This window comes from Myotis daubentonii, chromosome 4 (assembly GCF_963259705.1).
Source record: "Myotis daubentonii chromosome 4, mMyoDau2.1, whole genome shotgun sequence".
In the NCBI taxonomy this organism is placed as follows: Eukaryota; Metazoa; Chordata; class Mammalia; order Chiroptera; family Vespertilionidae; genus Myotis; species Myotis daubentonii.
In genome coordinates, this window is record NC_081843.1 from 31,085,473 (window position 1) to 31,105,217 (window position 19,745).

Genomic DNA, 19,745 nt, shown 5'->3' on the forward strand with positions numbered 1-19,745 from the left:
CCAAATGCTTTGTGTGATGGCCCTACCATATATCGACAAAGAACACAGTGAGTAAGTGCCTCTGAGAATGGCTACTTTATGTGCTGCCAACAGAGTCCCACGAAAGCCTGTAAATCAGAATAAATACTTGTTCTTGACCTTGACTTAATCTATCTGTTCAGTACATTTCATTCTTAGAGAGTTAATTTGTTACCTGTCTTTTATTTAGTTCGTTTTTCAAGGCACATTTTTGGTGATTACAAGCTGACTTATTTAGACACTTTCAGATCCAAAGAGACCAGTTGAGTCTTGTTCCTCTTTATTTTCAACATTTGTAGGAAGACCATTCCTGGAGTTGTCAAAGGTCACTTAAAAAGATATTCATCAGACTTGCAGAAAAAGCAAACCCCGGAGGAAGCTGAGGCATGGCTGCTCGAGAGCCAGCCTGCCATGTGCAATGTTCCTCCGATAGTTTAAAAAAAGAAAAAAGATAGTCATTTAATGACCAACGAGGAAGAAAATTACCATTCGTAAAAAGTCCTTGTTTTAAAACTACATGCATTCTAAATTTGTAGTGTCCAGCCTTGTAAAGGAAAAGAGAGTACTCTCGAGAGGTTATCTCTGTAAAGCTAATTTCTTTGGCAAGCCCCATCTAATACCCTCAGACCCTGGGGGTTTTTTTCCAGCTCACCCCTCCACCCTCCTGTGTCACCCGCCTTCCTTATCCTGCTCAGTTTCGCTGTGAAGTATAGCTCTGAGGTTCCCCAAGAGCGATGGGTTTTTCCTTGAGTCACCGAGTTTGCTGCAAGCAGCGCTCAGTTCAGTGAGCAGAGGCCTGACGGTTCGCCCCAGAAGTGTCACCACAACATTGTGGAGAGCATTGCGTGTCTTCTGCCCCGCTGCCTGCCCACAGAAGCTTCACAGCACAGATGTGGAGCGGCCTTGGGAATCTGCCAACGGAAATGAACGGAGACGCTCATCATGTGCCCACATTGCACCGCTGACCTGGGCGTTGAACGGAATGCGGTCTGATTCTACTTCCTCTGGCCTTGCCCTGAATATTAAATGACCGAGATAGAATTCTGTTACGTGCGCCAGTGTGCTTCCTTGTCACTATGGACTGCTACCAAACAATGCGATCTTTTCACAGACCCAAGTGCATTATTAAACCTTTCTGTTTCTCCCAGATGTACTAAAATTGCTTCAGTCGGAATAAAACCCAGCTCCGTTCTGGGCCAAGCAGCAAAAAAAGCAATTAAACATCAGCACACGCAGGACCCTTAGAGCGGTGGCGTTCTGTGGGGAGATGTTAGTGTGGCAAATAGGCTGCCCCATGGGATGGTGTTAGATGACATTTTAGCTACTGATTCAGAGTCAGAATCCTCTAAGCCAGTGGTTCTCAACCTTCTGGCCCTTTAAATACAGTCCCTCATGTTGTGACCCAACCGTAAAATTATTTTCGTTGCTACTTCATAACTGTAATGTCGCTACTGTTATGAATCGTCATGTAAATATCTGATATGCAGGATGGTCTTAGGCCACCCCTGTGAAAGGGTCGTTCGACCGCCAAAGGGGTGGCGACCCACAGGTTGAGAACTGCTGCAAGCCTTAGATTCACAAAACTGGTGAGTCTTAGAACTGGCTGGTACCACAGAGGCCACCCTATGTACGCTCTCATCCAATGAGAAATTGTCTCCTTTGTGACCCTCAGGGATGGCCACCTAGGACTCACTGAAATTCTTTTGGTGATGGGAGTTCCCTTCTTACAGGTAAGTCTATTTCAGTACTGGCAACTTCTGGTCTTTAGAATGTCCTTCCTTATGCTGAGATTTTCAGAATATTTCCAGAAATTTTTTTCAAAGGTGGTCTTTTATTTCAACACTAACATTGTCAGGAAAGCAATTTATACAAAAGATCAATCATTAAATGTCCCAGGTTAAAATGGTGAGTGGGTGGAGAAACTGCAAAACCCCCAAACCTAACTCCCAAACCAATCATAAACCAATCACTCCACCACATTAGATCTCTGGATGTTAAAGATGCTGAAAGCCCACATTATTATGAGCATCTGTGTTATGGAAGTGTTGCGAGTCCTACATTCTCAGTCTAGGCAAAGTCTTAGATTAAAGTTTTAAAAAGTTAGGATAATTTATAATGATAGAATGTATATTTTGGACTAGGAATTTAATAGAGAGCATTATAGAAAAATTGGCCTAAAATGCCTAATTCACTGCAATTTTGGCTAAGTCTTGCTTTGTTCTTTGACAATATTTTGGTTTATTTTGCCTATTGCAGAAAGTTGACTTTGATTTCAGATGACTTTATATGCAAATTAGGTAGATATATTGGTAGGTGATAGACTATATCTTTCTTTTGGTATATGTATAGAGAGATATATATCTCAAAAGATTCTAGGAAATAATTCAATACCCCTTCCTAAACAATTTAAAGTGATTCTTAATTTCTAACATGAGATTGCTTCTACCTCTCCCTTCTATAATATTAAAATTTCATTTAAAATATCTTTTCCAAAGTAGTTATTTTTTTTTTACTGAGTCTGTTTTCCCTTTAAATTTAAGAGCCATTGGAAGTTTTGGGTTTACTCTTAGGAGCGAGCCTTGGGAATCACAAGCTCCCGTGTATAAGGGGACTTTGAGATGGTTATGCCCATGCATCCTGACTTGCTGTGCAGGCATCCTGTCTAGTTTAACATTTGTCCTGGCAAGAATGCCCCAGTTTTTAGCCTGGCAGGGGGATGGCTCAGTGATTTATTTGATTCCCTGTCAGGGCATATGCCGGGTTGCAGGCTCAATCTCCAGTGCGGGTACATTCAGGAGGCAGCCAATCAATGCTTCTCATCATTGATATTACTATCTCCCTTTTTCTTCCTCTCTGAAATCAATAGAAATATATTTTAAATAAAAGAATGTCCTGGTTTTTACAGTGAATTATGCAGTCTCCCTTCTTAAAACTCATTTAGTCCAATAGTCTCATTTTACAGGGGCGAGAACTGAAGACTAGGGAGTGACTTTCACAAGATCTCCCACATCAGGTTGGTGATTGAGCAGGCCTGCAAACCACCACTCCTGCCTGCAATAACAACAGTTCTCCTGCCTACTCGAGTGGGCATTTGATGTCAGGGGGACAGCTTGTGAGGCCCTACCAGGCAGATTGCATCAGTAAGTTATAAAAGCAGTCTGAGCAGCGATTACAGTGATGAAAGCCAGCATTCCCCTCTGCCCTAGGTGCTCCTTACTCCTGTCATCCTCACCCAGTTCTGTTTCACATGAAAGAAACTTTCTTTTTTACAAACTTTTAATTACTTCATGGCTCCCATGTGAATCACTTTCAAGTTTTTTTTTTTTTTTTTTAACTCTCTCTTTACTCAGGCAACTCATTCTGGAAAATACATTCTTCCAAAGGTGTGCCTAATTATCGTTCACTGTAAAGGTTAAAAAAGAAAACTGGCTTATGATATTAGGTTGGAGAGATGAACAACAGTGGCCAGATGCAAGGTCTGAATGACCGCAGCAAGGATAACTGAACCGATGGCAGGTTTAGGTTTTGAGACTGAGTATTAACGGCTCACTTGCTGTGGGGTCCCTGGTGTGAAGTGAAAACATCTTTGTGCCAGTGATAGGGCAGAAGGTCTCATTTAATTACACAAATTTTAGCTTTCAGAGCAAAAGCCCAAAAGGAAATCACTTTTCTTTGCTGATAGTTTCTTCCTGTTCGCCCTGACTTGAATGAATAACCAGTTTGATCTTTGCTATAACATTTACACTTGCACACACATATATGCGGCCCAGCAACTGTTGGCAACTCTTGCAACTAATGGGCAGAACAGGAAACTTCCTTCAACACATCCTTACTTTGTGTTTAGCCAGCAATTTGAGGCTGTTTCCCAAGGCAGCAGGGAGGATATGTTAGTGGAGTAAAAAAATGAGGAAGGACTGAGAGAGTGCTTTCCCTGTTCAGAGGAGCTATAATGGGGACCTAAAGTGCCCTACAATATCGCAAGCATTGCTTAGAGACTTAAAAGGAAAGAGTGTTGTGTGCATTTCACGGGCCTCTTTATTTTTCCAAATCCATTCAAATACGAGATTTGTATATATTTAGGGGGCTCACTTGTTTAAATGATCACTGAGGATTAAAAGAATTCTGGAACCTCCAAACCCCTGCTGGGCCACTAAGTTACTGGCTGTTGTGAGAGCAAATTTTTTCAGCTGCCCAATGCTTCCATTGCCAATGGAAATAAGCACAAAATTGGCTTCTTTTCTGGGACCTAATTAGGATTAAACTTCCCAACTGGTGGCAGAATAAATAATAAATTACATGTGCCTTTGTGCAGGCCACTTCCTCTGTCTGCAAAGCCTTTCATCCCCATCACTTCCCATGGGTCAAGACCAAGCCCTTGACACTCTGGCTTTATTTCCCCCGGGGGAAGTTATCAGTCTCTCTCTTGAAATCCTACAGTACTTTGTCTCTACCACCTACTGTTTATAGCTGTATGGCCTCATTTCTCTAATTAAAAAGCAAACTCTTGGAGAAAAGATCTATGCTTTATGCATCATCATGTCCCTCAAAAAACCTAATGCTTTGCTTGGCATATAGTAGGTGCCCAGTAAATATGTAGTGAATAAATGGATGATAAATAGAAAATGCTTAATATTAAGGGTGAGAGATGAGTTTTTTGTTTGTTTGTTTGTTTTTCCTTTTAAAATCTTAGTTCCTACATGAGCAAAAGGGGAATTCAAGGGAACTTTCCCTTCAGTGCCTTCAGAGGACTGAAATGCTGGTGGTTGTCATATGAAAACTACAAATAATTCAGTTACTTGAGTAGCTCCCCATTCACCCTGAAAACAACGTGTCCACAGTTATTGGTTGTTTTCTCTTCTCTTCACTATAGTTAAACCAGTGTGAGTATATATAAGATCTGGAAGATGCTCTTAGCCCCTCTCAAGCAGGTAGCAGAAAAAAAAATGATATTACTGTAGATATTCTAATCTTTTCCATGATGCTTTTACCCATTCCTTCCTGTTTTAACATCTTGTCAGTCTTTTAGGTAAGACTAGCATTTTTATCCTAATTAGACAATTGCACTTCATGATGCACTAATTTGTTAACCTATGTTCACAAATCATTTAATTACGACCGGTGGCTTTGATATGCTATTATTATTCAGTTATGGGAGTAAACGATTCAATAGCTAACAGAAAGAAATTCATTATTTTTTTTGGAAATATTGTTGTAATTTTTACTGTTTAAAAACACTTTAATCAAAACTTTTTAAGAATTCTGACATTGTCCTTATGAGCACAGTAAATGAACAGAGTATTCTTTTCTTTAATGTGCACAATTACTTGGGGGGCGAATAATAGCTCCTGAGTTTCACATTGAATAGATTTCTTAAAGAAAAAATAAGGATAAACTTTTCTTTTTTTTCCCTTCATGCCAATTCACAATCTCCCATGATGATGTGATTTATAAAACGCAGCTCCTAATATTGATCTGTGAAGCACTTTGATGGCTGGAGATAAAGGAAGCAATCTCCTCCCTATTCGATGCTGCTGTATACTGTCGTTCAAACTCTCTTGATCTTCTAGCAGCTTTAATTCCATTTGGTAAGCATTCTAAGTCACAGCCACAGCCTGGGAGCTGTAGGCTCTTTTGGGTTCTTTCTGTGGCTCCTTGATGACGAGGGAAACCTGGCTGCCAGGTGCAAACTCCCATCAGGGTTCACAACTGCTTCTGCTGATAGCTCACATCCAGGATCAATAATGTCATTATGCATGTATGTGCAAACATGAAAATTACTCTAAGCAATTAAGTTTCTATCTTTCCTATACGCCCCCAGTAATAACATATCCTAAGGAAGAGGTATGCCTCGTATATTAATAAGAGATATCTATCTGAACCTTAATAATGTTATTGACCCATACTGTTGCCATTTATCACATAGCATATGCATGCTCAGATTGTTATTTATCTTTTAGGTTCTTGTCATTTTCGTTGACTACACTGTGAATTTCTCCAGGGCTAAGACTGTGCTAGATACCTCTTGGAATCTCTGTATTACCAGAAAAACACCTGGCAAATACTAAGTAGTAGGCTCCCAAAGAAATGTCTGTGGTTGGTGAGTAACCTTTTCCCTTGTAACTCAAGGGATAGGTAAAGTTGTTCCTTATTTTCCTGTTTGGCCAAAATGCCCGCTTCCTCGGTTTTTCCTGCGACTTTCAGGTGGCGGCATTGCATGCTTCCTCTGAGTAAAAACTCACTCTTCCACCACAGGAAAGCACACCTAGTGAATGCTAATCCAAGGAGTCGAGATGCAGACCTTCCCTATGTCCCTTCTGTTAGGATTAAAGAAACGCTGATTCGGCGGTATTTTTGCATTCTTCCTTTATCCTCCATCAGTCAGCAGCTTTGCCCATAGCCCACACTTCTGAAAACTTGTATTTTCATTTCCCCCACAATAGCAAGGGAAGTAATATTAGCAGGAAGGGTTGCAGAAAAGATTTTGACTGGAAGTCTCCCTAATATTCTGTCTTCAATGGCATTAGGTATAATCCCTTCTAACAACATCAGGGTACAATGCTGTGGTTCCTCCTGACAAAGGCACAGAAACTAGGCCACCCGACTGAATGCGATGCTGGGGCAACTGCAGGTGCAGGGAACAGTGTGTGCTGCTCACCAACACTAGTGAGGTGCTAGTGTTCCAGGCAACTCGAAAGTCTTTGTTGGGAATAGTTGACCCTCTGGAACTGCATTTGGAAACATCTTTAAATGATGCTTCTCAAAATTCACGAGTGACAGCTTACAATCAGGGACACTATCTTTCTTGTTTTGGTCACCTTACCTGGCCTTTTTAAAATAATATATATTTTTATTTATTTCAGAGAGGGAGAGAGATTAGAAACATCTGTGATGAGAGAGAATCATTGATCGGCTGCCTCCTGCATGCCCCCTACTGGCGACTGAGCCCGATACCTGGGCATGTGCCCTTAACTGGAATCCAACCTGGGACCCTTCAGTCTGAAGGCTGATGCTCTAGCCATTGAGCTGAACCAACTAGGGCTTACCTGGGCTTTTTAAAAAGAGGGCCAGATGCGCATGACCCTTGAGTTGGCCTCATCAGAGGAATCCAACAACCCACTCTGGCTCCTCTTGTGTTCACTTTTTCCCCAGCTCCTCCTCCCTGGATCCTAGTTTGAGGGCAAGTAATGGTATCAAAACGTTTGAACAATCTCTTCTCCTAGTAATGGAATGTTAAAGCAACAGGGGACAGCTTTTACCTGGCACCTGAACACAATTAAAATTATTGCTTCAGCTGATAAGATCTAGTTTTGCTTTTATTTTTTCCAGAAAAGATAAATCCCCTCAGTTGAAACCAACTAAATGAATAGATACTAAATATTACTAAATTTAGAAATAAAATTATTCTGGGTGTTATGAGGTAAGGATCATTCAGGATTCTTTCTTTATCTTATTTATTTATGTAATGGGGTTTTGACAATCCCCTGATTACCACTTTCAATGTTGTGAGCTGCTTTGAGGCCATTGTAGTTAGGTCTTACTTTGAAAATGCTTATGTTTGGAAACTTTTCATAGATTAACTGAATTAGCTATACAATTTGCTAAATCTCTTGGTTTTAACTCAACTGAAAAATCTGCTTGACACTGAAAAATTTCACTCTAATCTACTAATTTGTCTGACAGCGTCAACAGGAAATGTTACTTGTGGTAGAGCAACTGTGACTGAGTCCACGTCTCTGAAGACTTAGAGTGGCAGTGTCTAAAATGCAGATTCCCGGGCCCCAGCCCAGGTTTCTGAATCAGTGTCTTAGTTTGGATTCTGCCAAAAGCAGAGCCTTAGACAAGGATTTGTGTGCCAGGAGTTTGAATGGCGATCCCAATAGTGCACTGGTGGGGGGTTAAGAAAGGGAAACAGGGAAGAAAGAAAAGCCAACAAAAGGTATATTAATGAGAAGGTTATCTCTGTGGGTAAGTGGGACTCAACACCGAAGGGATCTGAGAGGCTGCAAGGCACACACTTCAGAATTCTCTTACACAATTCAGATTCCTCCTAGGCGAGGAAACCGGAGTATTTATCTACCAGCTCCTGTTGCTCATCGGTCCAAGGTTGCTCTTGGGAGCATTAAATCTCTGATACTTCTGGCCTCCCTCAGGGGTTCGCCCAGCATGCTTGTGTGACCAGAGAAAGCTATCAGGCAGAGAATTAGAGGCATTGAGACAAGAAGCTGTCTGTGTGCATGGAACTGGTCATAGGAGCTACAGATAGAGGAGAGAATATGGCCAAGGCAACAATAACATCCAACGTCAGAATCTCTGGACGTGTGACTTGGAAATAATGCCAGATGATTCTAGTCTTGTGAAAAGTTTGAGAACCACTGCTCTAAAAGGCAGTCTGATGCAGTGACCCCCCATGCTCTACTACCTTCTGAGAATCCAGAGCCCTTAGCATGGCATAAAGAGCCCTCCAGGGTCTGACTTTTTATTTCTACCTCTTATTTCTATGGCCTCATCTCCTATTCCACGTTTTCCTCCCTAAACTCTGTATTTAGCCATCAGATGGCTTGCAATTACTGGAAAACCAGGCTCTTCTACACTTCTGCCTTGTGCTGAGTTTGTTTCAGCTGCAAGTAACAGAAAACTTGACCAACAGTGGCTAAAACAAATAAGGTTTTATTTTTCTAACACAGCAAGAAGTCTGAAGATGGGTGGCTGCTGACACTGGTTGGTTCTGTGGCTCAATAAAGTCAGGGCAGGAGGCTGGTTCATTTCGAGTTGCCTTTATGGTTACAAGGGGTTGCTGCAGCCCCATGGACCACATTTGGAGCCAGGTCAGGAAAGGGCAGCACCAACTCAGCAAAAGCCTTTCCAGAAAAACCAGCAGAGTTCTTTTAATGCTTCATTGGCCAGAACTGTGCCACGTGGCTACCCTGGGCAGCAAGGAGGTAAGTAAATATTTGGCTATTTCAGACTCCATAGAGGTGGCTGGAAAGGCAAATGAGGGTTAGGAAGTTGAAAATGGTGTTAGGTTAGTCTTTTCTCATCCTGTTTGCCTGGGGGAATTTCTATTTCATCTTCAAGACTCATTCCCTACTCCTGTAATATTTCATTTTGAAAATTTTCAAACTCTCAGAAAAGTCGAAAGCATTATGCACCTGTATACCCACTACCTAGATTCTATAATTGATATTTTACTGGGTGTCCTTTAACACATCTCTATTCATCTATTCATTTCTCTATCCATCCAACTACCTATCTTAGTTTTTGGATACAATTCAAAGTAAGTTGCAGATGTAAGTATACCTCCCACAAATATTCACCATGTATATAATTACCTAGAGTTTAATATTTGTTTACAGTTCTTCTTTAGGTGAAACTTTCAAACAATAAAATAAACAAATCGTAAGTGAGTTTTGACCTTCAATGAGTTTTGACATTAATAACCAAACCCTTATCAAGATCTAGAATATTACTATCACCCAGGAAGTTTTCTCATGTTCCTTACCAGTCAAGAGAACTGCTACCACAGCCCTCCCTGCCAAACACCATCACTGTTTTGATTTTTTTCATAGATTAGTTCTGCTTATTCTAGAACTCCATATAAATAGACTCATACAGTATGTACTCTCTTATCTAAAACTCAAGACATTTTGAGATGAGAATTGACTCCTTAGAATATCTTCTTTGCATGCACTGCCTTCTGAAATAATATTTTTTAACTTACTGTTTACCCATTTATCTTTCCCTTGTAGTATGCGATTCCTTCAAGGGAAAATATCTTTTCTACTCATCTTTGTATTCTTAGCACAGCTCCTGCAGACATTTAATAAATATCTTTTGAATGAGTTAATGAATGAATAGATTAAAATTACTGGATCATAGTAGGTTAGTAGAAAATTTTAGTTCATTTTTCTTCCCTTTGAATAGTCTTTATCCCATTTCATTACAGTTAGCTCTGTGGGCATCTGTCTCCCCTGCTAGATGTGCCCAACGCAGGCAGGGCTGTGCCTTCGTCACCCTTGTAGCCTAGTGCCTAGAATAGCACTTGGCACATTGTGTTCGTTGTGTTGAAGGTACAGATGAGTAATGTGACTGTTCACTGTATGACTGGGGTCCTGATGATTCTCCTCAGTGGATCCTTTCCCATTAACAAGGGGATGCAAGAGCCTATATTTGAGAATGCGAAGGTGAGGTGATGCTTTGTTTTCCATGGACCACAGCTCTACAATCTGTTGTCTGGGCTGTGTGAAGCAGGCAGAGTGCGACTTTCCCAGCCTTGACCTTCACCCTCTTCCTCTGCCCAGTTCCTTGCAGGTCAGGAACCTTGCAGTAATAGCTCATGCCAAGGTGTTAACTGATCACTGAGATGGGGCTGGTAGGGGCTGCTAGGGCACCTTGCATTTGAATTGAGGGATCGAATCTCCTATTCTGTGGGACCCTTCCTGCTATACTTCCAGGCAATTTTCATTTCTCTCCAATCCAGGTCCTATTCTTGACTACCATTAGGAGAGGGTGCCATCCCACCGTTGCCTTCGACTGCCCAAATCTATCTGGTGGAGTTTCATTCCATCCTCATATTCTTCACTTCATGGAGAAATAAATCCCTGAGTGAAATGCTTCAAACACTCCATGTCTCAATGTCTTAAACAATGTATGTGTTTTTCAAGTCTTATATCACTTAACCTCTCAGATATTATCCCCAAACTCAGATATTATCCCCTTGCTTCTTAGGAAAGACAAATCTCTCCAAACGGAGACGATGCATTTGAGGCACGATCTTGTACCTTTCCCCAGGCCTACGTATAGAACGAGAGAAGCAGTTTCTTGGCTACTTCTTATAAGATTGGTTTCCTCCTCCCCAAGCACCATGCTCCCTCCTGCACACTTTCTTCCAACTACCCCCTTTGAAGCCAAGGTCCAGATGAGATTGGTGTGGCCCGACAACATCGGCTCATGGCCAGGATCTGGGTCCGGCAAAAGGAAACGGTCCTACAGCCTGGGATCGTGACCTACACATTAGAACCGAGTCCTAGCCCTGGCTTTACTATTGATCCCCTGTGTTACATTAGGCAAGTCACTTCCATGTCTTGAGACTCAGTTTCCCCTTTGAGGTACTGTCCTAGGTTCCATCTAAAATCACTGCCAGTCCTAAAATTGCATGAGCTATTCAAGAGTCAGGTTCAATTTGAAATGTCAAATTTAGGTTCCACATGAAAAAGACCTCAGCTGGCAGATCAATACAGATTCCAAAGAAGTTATTTTTCACCTGTGAGTCCTTCATTCATCATTATCTTCCTTAATCATCTTGTCTCCAGCGCTGGCCCTGAGCCAACAGATCTGTCCAGCTGCTCTTGCTCTTCTGGATGGACAGCAAACAGTGGAGGAGGGGCAGCAAACACCAGCCCAGCTTGGTGTGGCCCGTCACAGAGTGAGATGGAAATACTAAACAACACAGAAGTGGCTGCTGGCAGGGGATCAGAAGGCTTTGTCCAGGTTCATTGAGTGAGGAGGGTGTCCATGTAAGCTAGGAGAGGTGCACAGCATGAAGGCATTTGTTTGGGAGCAGTCACCACAGAATGCTCTAACGGGGACACAGGGACTGGAACACCTTGTCCGTCTTACTGAAGCATGGAGCACCATGTGTTTTATGTTGATGCAGAAAGCTAACTAAAGGATTAAAGTGGACAACTTGTCTTCTCCAAGTGAAGGAAGTGGTGACTATAAACCACTTTGTGGAGAGCAGAAGTATTTGAGAGATTTTTAGTAGATAAACTTTATGGAACTGGATAATAGATTGAACATGGGGCTGAGTATAAAGAAGTTAAGGGTGACCCCAATATTCCAGGCTGTGCATTCTGGGTTCATGGTTGTACCAGGAAGAGTATGGCTCAACCACTGAGCCATACTGGTCGGGCTTGGCCTCTTTTAATGTGTTGGGAGGGGAAGCCAACCAGGACAGAAACACTGAAGCCACACATGGTTTACTGGAATGCTTTTGCCCAAACCAGAGCTCAGACACAGAGGTGCTTACCTGTTACATACCATCCATCGGTTTCCAGACTATGTTTCTTAATCAGAGGAGGTATTTTGGATACGTGTCATATCCTGCTCCTTGTTAACAGCACATCTTCTCCGCTGTCTATACATGAAGTGACTTCTCAAGAAATATTTCAAAAGCTGGAGTTCAAAGGAAAAATGCTTTTCAAAGGCAAATGCAGTGTGAGAGAGAATTGAAAGAAGTCAAACATTCATCTCTATCAGAGTATCTCAAACATTTCTTTACCACACATTGTTATTGGCACAAATGTACCTAGTGCCTTATGGAATCCTGATAGATGAACATTTAGGCGATTAAAAAGGGATAAATCCAGGGGCATTTATGTCTTCTACAAAAGGACTCTGCACTTTACTGGAGATTGCCTTCAGGAGTTCTTTTTTTCTTTTTTCTTTTTTACAAAATAGCTTCTCTGAGTGCTTAAAATGGAGGTGATTTATACACCTCCATTGATTCTATTCTAGCCCAATCTAACTTTAAACCATCTTCCTAGAGGCAGGAGAAATGCCTGTTTGTGTTCTCTCTCTCTCTCTCTCTTTCTCTCCCCTTCCCTCCTTTCTTCCCTTTCCCAAGAAGCCATGCCACTGACAGAGTCTGGATTCGCTACAGAGACCTACAATGCCAGGGCTGGAAGGGCCTGGAGATATAATCCAATCCCAGACCTGACAAATGAAAAATCGGGTCCCAGAGAGATGACATGGCTTCTTTGAGGTTATCTAGCATGTTAGTGCTAGCCCCACTCCACGATATCATCCCCTTACTATAGTCCCTTACTTTATACCTGCCTGTCTTACATGGCATCCCTAGCCCCTCACATTTAAGGAATTGTCCCTACTGAAAAAGCAAACCCCTAGCCCAGAGGGCTAACACACTCGGCTATCATTCACTTTCAACTTAGTGAGAATTGGTTTACCAGGTCCTTTCCCAATGTAACAGCTTTTTAAAAGAGGTTTGGGGTGCTAAGTAGTGGAGACAGGGAGCCAATGGGCCCAAGGACAAGGGATCAGGCTGGAGTGGGAAGCCTGAGAGCAGCTTGAGTGGCTAGAGAAGAGGTGGCAGAAGAGGAAGGTGAGATAAACTGCAAAGCACAGTATGGTTGGCTTCATACATATTTTCACATTCAAACTAAAAACTGGCTTTTATTATCTAGTATTTTTTTATGTTTATATTCTTTGAGTACACATGCCTTAGAGCCTAAGTGTGCTTCAGAACCAAACACTGAAATTGCTATTTCGCTGTCACCAGGTCTTTATCTCCCACTCTCCAACCCATTGTAGTATGGTATCTGGCTCCCACTCTTAAGGCTACGAATAAACTCCATGTCTCTAAATTCAGTGTAGGTGTTTTTCAATTCTTGTATCACTTAACCTCTCAGCACTACTTAGCAATTCCCTCATTCTTGAAAATCTCTCTATCTACCATTAAACCAGTCCTCCTATAGTCCTGCAGGATTTTAGGCCATTGTTTCTCTCCTTTATATAGGTTCATTCTAAGTCTCTTTCCTGAACCTTCATTTCTTCTCACTTTATAATCTCCCTGAGCAGTCTTTTCTCATCCACAGCTATAGCTCTAATTATCACTTACATAAGAAGGACTCACAAATTTGTATCTCCAACCCAGACCTCTGTGTTCCACCACCATGAATCAACTCTACTTGGCCCCTTTGTTGAACGTTTTAGGATCGCAAACTCAACACATCCCAAACCAAACTCATGGTCTTTGTCCCAAAAATCTGAACTTCTTACAATACTCTGCATGGTACAACCATGAACCCAGTTGCACAAGCCTGGAGTGCTGGAGTCACCCTTCACTTCTTTATACTCAGCCCCATATTCAATCTATCATCCAGTTCCATAAAGTGTATCTACTCAAAATCTCTCAAATACATCTGCTGTCCATATCCACAGTCTAACCTCTTTCACTTGGACATCTGCAATATCAACTAACTATTCAACCTCCATCCATCTTGGCCTCCTTTATTTATTTTTTTAAAAAATATATTTTTATTGATTTCAGAGAGGAAGGGAGAGGGAGAGAGAAGTAGAAACATCAATGATGAGAGAGAATCATTGATCTGCTGCCTCCTGCACACCACTAGGGTCTGAGCCTGCAATGTGCCCTGACTGGGAATTGAACAGTGACCTCCTGGTTCATAGGTCGACACTCAACCACTGAACCGTACAGGGTGGGCTTGGCCTCTTTTAATGTGTTCTATGCACTGTATCTCGAATAATCTTTCCAAAATACATATAAAATTGTGCCCTTAATTCCCCATGCTTTAAGATCCTTTATGGATTCTCATTATTGTTAGAATAAAAGTTTGAAGACTTTTACATAACAGTTTCATGGTGAGATCTGTTCTTTCATGCTCTACTATCCAGTCACATTGACCTCCAGTTGTCATGTTGAGCTCCTTCCCACCACAGGGCCTTTTCATGTGCTCTCCCCTCTGCCTGGAACATTGATTCCTTTCCTTTCCATTTACTTACCTCCTGTTTCTTCAGATCACTTTACTTCCCCAGGAAAGCTGTGCTGGGTCTTCTCAACAAGACCAAATCCCCATATTCTAGGTTCCCAGAGCACTATATTCTTCTTCTTTTTATAAAAAACTTGGCATGGCCCTGACTGGTTTGGCTCAGTGGATAGAGCATCGGCCTGTGGACTGAAAGGTCTTAGGTTCGATTCCGGTCAAGGGCATGTGCCTTGGTTGCGGGCATATCCCCAGTGAGGAGTGTACGGGAGGCAGCTGGTCGATGTTTCTCTCTCATCGATGTTTCTAACTCTCTATCCCTCTCCCTTCCTCTCTGTAAAAGAATCAATAAAATATATTTAAAAAACAAAACAAAACAAAAACTTGGCATGTTTTTTAAAAAAACCTGACATGTTTTTAAAACAGATGACTTGTACAGTGTTTTGATAGAATATGTGGATGAAAGCAATATCAAATTCAGTTGAAAATTTACATGTTTGGTATGATTCTTTGCTTGTCTAATCCCCACACTGGACAGTGAATAATAAGAGGCAGGATTGCACCTGCTTTTCCTTATCATTGTACCTCTAGCATGCAGTGTAATGCCTGCCACATAGTAGGCATGCTGTAAGTACTTAAATATTGTCTTATTAACTGTATCTTGGCTTTCTTATCTAGTAAATGGAAATATTACTATGAACCCAAGCTAGATCACAGGGTCTATGACAGAATCAAATATTTTAAGTGAATCTGCTTAGACAAACTCAGGCACTATCCAAATATTAATGTGAATTATTGACACTAATAAAGGAAATAGGTCACCCACATTTCTCACAGAAGGAATACATTAAAACCATTTCACCCCATTACCTAAATGAGGCAAAAGTGGTCTGGTATCATGTTCTGAAAGTCTGAGGACTTGTGGCCTCAAAACTGAAACTAATCAGACAACTACAAGTCTCAGATTAGAGCTCTTGAGGTAGTAGATGTGATGGACAATTTCTGCTGATTTCACCTACAGGATAGGGAACAGCTGGGTCCTGAGATTGTTCACTTTCTACAGAGATATTCACTGTCTATAGATAGTTTAAATAGTTAAACTCTGTAGGTAAGTCGTGACCCTTGAGATTATAGTCATTCTCCTGCCAATCTATAAGCAAATGTAGCCTGCAAGACTTTATCCCTCCAACTGTGTATTATTTGGAAACTCACTTCATCTCTCTGTGTGTCCCTACCTATAAAATGGAATACTAAAACCTACCTTACCTGCCTCAGGGTCATTGAGAGAGTCTAAAATAAAGTTAAGTGAAATTATTTTGTGAATCATAAAGCTCAATACATGATGATTTCTTTCTTGGTAGCAGTAATTGTTGGTATGATTATTATTAGCATTCTACATGTAAGTCATACCTATAAATAACCACAGTGATTAATTAGGTTATGATGTTCATGCCCAGACACCTGCTATGGAACAAGAAATGTCTCACAGATGACTTGGGTGAAAAAAAAAACACCCAATAATTAGGAAATCAGAATGTTTCTAGATTTAGCACTTTATTGTCCCCAAATGGCCTTTTTCTGTCTCTCTAAAGAACAGTCCTGTATCACTGACAAGACTGGAGTTTTTCTTGGTCAAAAATAAACATGATAACGTGATAATGGCAATGTAGGACTTCAAACATAATGGGCAGATGCTCTGAGCATCGTTTCAGCTGTTGATAGTGAGTGGGGCTCTGGCTCTTTATCCACAAAAACACTGGCCCTTTAATATCCATTAAAACACTGAGCAAATCATGTGTTTTAACCACACACGCCAGGCTTTAGGGAATAGGAATTTCTTTAATTATGAAACAGTTTGCACATTTGCTGGGTGCACATTTATTTTATAAATGCACAATTATGAGGGGAAAAAAATAAAAATAACACAGAGAGATGAATCTGGAGCACAATAGGAAGGAAACAAAATTGTTTGAGGAGAAAGGCCTAGAGAGCCCTTTGGCTCAATTCTGGTGGTTCAGAATTTTGCACCTGTCAGTGTCTTTTATTTGCTTCAGTGTAAGACATTTCTTCAGGCTCACGGACAACTCTGAAATTGCAAAATATGCATGGAAGCACATTCGAGGAAATGTAATCTTGTCTCCCCCTAGACCTGCCAGGACTGTGAGTGCAAGAGGCTTCTATGAGCTATACTGGGGCTCCGTGTGCCAGAGAGAAGGAGAAACCTGAGCTGCCCACGAGAAAAGTGGCCTTGAAGGAGGACCTTGGACTAAAGGCCAGAACTGCAGCAAAAGTGAAAGCAGTTCACATTTTTAAGTAATTGAAACAACTGCTAATAAATATATTTGCTCCAAGGATGTGAGATAATGAAGGCTGGCAGCTGATCCAACCTCCCCAGGCAGCGGAACAGGAAGAGGAGACAGCATCCTCTATTAGAATGCAACCAGTGTTCAAGGTTAGGCACCAGGAGGAACTCACTGATGGCAAAGACTTGTTCAGTTCTGAAGACACCAGCACCACAGCTTGAGGAATTTTAAACAATGGAACAGAAAGCACTAGGCTAGTTTATTTGAAGACTAGGGAGTGAGGGCGGAAGGAGCTCAGGTTGTCTCCTCTTCAGCTGACTCGTCTTTCTTCTAAGCACACTAACTGGGGTGAACTGGTGTCAGTGTGTCTAGCTAGGTTTGAAACCAGATCTACTACTTACTAGCTGTGTGACCAAAAACAAGTTATTTAATCTCTCTGTGCCTCCGTTTCCTCTTTAATTTCCTCAAACGGGGATGATATTGACAGAATATTCCCTTAGGGTTGTTGTGAGGACTAAGCAATATAAAACCTTTACCACAACACTTTGCAGATGGTAAGCACGTAATACCTGTTAGCTACTATTGTCATTTTGTTCCTGTGGTGCTGGGAATTTAGGACTTCAACAGATATATTTTTTGGTGGGGAGCAGGGGGTGGACACAATTCAGCCCATAGCAGTGTATTATGTGAAAATTCCTCATGCCATGCTCTCAAGGTGCAAAGGTATTTGATCTACATTATACTTTAATAAAATATTTTAAAAATTGACAGCAGTAACATTAAAAAATCAACCTCGTTTGCTTGACCTCAAATCCCATTTTCTCTCATCTCATCCTAGACAAGTCCTCCAGATCCTTCCCACTTCCCCAGTTCTCTCCATGCACTCATCGTCGCCTTTGTTTCTGCACCTACACTCATGCTTTTCCTCCTCTCCACAGCTATGAAAATCTATCTTCAGGACTCAGCTCCACTTCCATCTCCGGCATGCACACATTTATTCACACACTCTTTTTTTCATTCAACAAGCATTTATAGAATGTGTGCTTTGTGCTGAACTCAGTGCTCTGGAGATGGACAGTGAGAGGCACGCTCCCTGCCCTTAAGAAGCCTGTCACTTGTAGGAGAGAAGATAGTGACGCACACAGCGTATCCCAGTCTGCTCAAGCTGCTGTAACAAAGTACATACAACACCCTGTGTGGCTTGAACCACAGACATTTCTTTCTCACCGGACTGGAAGCTGGAAGTCCAAGATCAAGGTACCGTGGGTTCCTGGTGAGAGCCCACTTTCTGGCCTGCAGACTGGGGGCTCTCGTTGAAATGCAGATTTTGATTTTCTGGATCTGGGGTGGGGCCTGACTGTCCTAATGTGGCAGAGAGAGAGAAAACTCTGATGTCTCTTCCTCTTCTTAGGCACGGATCCCATCATGGAGCTCCACATCATGAGCTCATCTAATTACTTCACCAAAGCCCCACCTCCTAATGCCATACATCAGAAGTTAGAGCTGCAACATATGAATTTTAGGGAAACATGAATATCCAGTTGGTAACAAAGGGCATAATGGGAGTACAGAGGAGGGGCACTTAACCAAATTTTGGAAGCTATTTCCTGGGGGCATGTAGTCAGAGATCATAAGGATGAGAAAAGATTAGCCAGCGGAGGGGCTGGGGAAGGGGGGATGCATTCATGCAGAAGCTTCTTGCAAAGGCCCAGGGATGAGCAAACAGATGGCAGACTGGAGAGCTGCAAGCAGCCCAGTGTCCCTGGGGCACAAGCTGTGACAAGGGGGTGATGAACAAAGAGGATGCTGAGGCTGAGGAGGGACTCTGGGACGACTCAGAGGACTTTAGACTTTACCCTGCAGGTAGCGGGGTGACCACTGAGGATTAGAGTTGGTCAATATTGTAGAAACTTCTCTCTGTAATAGAGAGGGGGATGAATGAGGGGTGTCCCACTGGCAGTTTGCTCTCAATTCTTTACATCACAGTTTAGATTTACTGGTTCTGTGTTTTTTTTTCTCCCAGGATGCTAGATTTCTCTCCCCTCCTCATTATAATCTTGTTCAGGGCAGGGAGCCTGTTTTCCAAGGTGGACAGCATTAGTTCTTCATAAAAACTCCAGAGAAGTCCTCTTCTAATCTTTTACCCCATTGTCATCATAACACTTTCTCTGAGTAGAGAATGTTCTTTCCACTTGATTACTGTACTTATTTTATTGTATTTTCTTGGACATGTCCAGAAAATGGTCTGAGGTCAAGTGCAAAGGTCACAGAGCTATGGGCAGAGGCAGTGAGATGGAGAGCAGAGTTTCTCAGACTTCAACGTGTACACAGACGCCGGGGCTCTTGTTGAAATGTGGATTTTGATTTTCTGGATCTGGGGTGGGACCTGACATCCTGCTCTTCTGACAAGCCCCTTGGTGACGCTGATGCCACAGGTCCACAGACCACACCTTGAGGAGCAAGGGAGCACAGGAAAGCACCTAGCCCCAAATCCAAGGGCCTGGGTTCAGTGCTGCTTTCTCAGTAAGGGGATGCAAGACCTGGACCAAATCAGAGAACTTTCCTGAGCCTCAAACTTTATCTTTCCATAGAAACTTTGTCTGGTTGATCTCAGACTCTTTCCAGCTTCAAAAAATTAACCTGTGATTTGGTAAGTGACATTTGGCCAAAACATTTTGAGGACCTTGAAGAAAAGAGGTCTGTGAATTCAGTCCATTACAGTTATTAATGTTACTGATAGAGGGGCCAGGGTTGGAGTTCCAGTGGATTAAGAAAAAATAATCCTTTAATCCTCCTAGCATGGTCACTCACCACTTGGCTTGGCACAATGTAGATTATTGCTTTGAATGTGCTAAGCTAAAACGAAAATCTCAAGTTGGGATCCTGTTGCATATACACTCCATTT

At 41.9% G+C, this 19,745-nt stretch overlaps 1 non-coding gene across 1 annotated transcript; it reads left to right on the forward strand.

The window, feature by feature from the left end:
* Nucleotides 1–325: 325 nt before the first annotated feature.
* Nucleotides 326–460, forward strand: LOC132233952 (small Cajal body-specific RNA 13). The gene has a single exon (XR_009452796.1). It is a non-coding gene; the product is annotated as a small Cajal body-specific RNA 13 (non-coding RNA).
* The last annotated feature ends 19,285 nt before the right edge of the window (nucleotides 461–19,745 follow it).